This window comes from Etheostoma cragini, chromosome 23 (assembly GCF_013103735.1).
Source record: "Etheostoma cragini isolate CJK2018 chromosome 23, CSU_Ecrag_1.0, whole genome shotgun sequence".
Lineage (NCBI taxonomy): Eukaryota > Metazoa > Chordata > Actinopteri > Perciformes > Percidae > Etheostoma > Etheostoma cragini.
In genome coordinates, this window is record NC_048429.1 from 16,257,690 (window position 1) to 16,258,866 (window position 1,177).

Genomic DNA, 1,177 nt, shown 5'->3' on the forward strand with positions numbered 1-1,177 from the left:
ACAAATCCATAAATACATATGCTGTGGTCCGGGGATAAAACACTGTCAAGGATAATTGAGAAAGATGAAAATGACGAGGGGTTTCATGTATAAACATGGCGTACGCACAAAACGGGGCTGAAAATGTGCGTACACCGCTTCCCACGCAAAGGTTGTGATTTATAAAAAACAAAATTGATGGCAGAATGTGCAGTTCTCCACGCAAACTCTGACCCATGCCATTTTGGAGACAACGGTAATTGGCGACGTAGATTGGGAGGTGGTGAACTGAAGTCCGACTGCAGAAAATAAAAGCGTATAACGACTGCTCTTAATATTTTCAAGTATCGATGACTCATGCACATTTCTTCACTTCATGTAATCCACATTAACAACCACATGATACAAGTCTTCTGTAAACGTATTTTACCAAAACCCCTCCTCCACACAGTTGCTAGTAGCCAAGGAGGACACGGTGGATTTAAAAAACATGGATATTTAGAAGAGGTCATTATCTTCATTTGAGTTAATGCGTGGGAAAGTCCCCGGACGACACAATCTTCTGAACACACATGAGAGAGAGTTGTGTGGAGCTGACAGACTTAATTAGCTTTGTTGCAACTCCTTTGGCAGGTTCATTTTTCTAAAAAAAGTAATGCACTAAAGCTTTAAAGAACACAGAAATGTTGTCAGCATTCTGGTGTTTGGTTTTGATTAGCTGTGCAAGAAGGGGGAGTGTTAATTTGTGTCTTCGCACACAAGTGTGTGTTGCCCAGCAAAATGACACCTCTGCTGGTAAAGAGGTGAATCATTTTGGGCATTCAGACACAATAAAATCAGCCCCTGTATCATTTCCCTCGCTTTAGTTTCTGTGGTTGCCATGGCCACACAGGGACCCTGCAGCACCATGGCTGCCGATGCGTTTACACTGTAAACAATTAAAGCAGCTTTCACTTTCTGTTTAACCAACTCAGCCTTTGCTTTTTTATGCACAAAAAAATGTAATAAACTGTTTTAAGTTGATGATTATTGACATAGGTGATATAGTGGGACATTTCTCATTTACAAGGTAACAACTAAATAAAATAAGAAATCACGCAAGCAAAAACAATATATGGATTATTTTTTTTTTTTTTGTTTAACAGTTTTTATTGATTTTCCATAAACAATGTAGCATTTTCTACAGCACATAATGGAC

The 1,177-nt window shown here is 39.0% G+C and overlaps 1 long non-coding RNA gene across 1 annotated transcript in view; it reads right to left on the minus strand.

Annotated features, from left to right (window-relative positions):
- Positions 1–612: 612 nt before the first annotated feature.
- LOC117938849 overlaps positions 613–1,177 on the minus strand; it is a 16,678-nt gene continuing 16,113 nt past the window's right edge. Inside the window, exon 3 of the long non-coding RNA XR_004655491.1 lies at positions 613–622. This is a non-coding gene — a long non-coding RNA (uncharacterized LOC117938849). The remainder of the gene's footprint in view (positions 623–1,177) is intronic.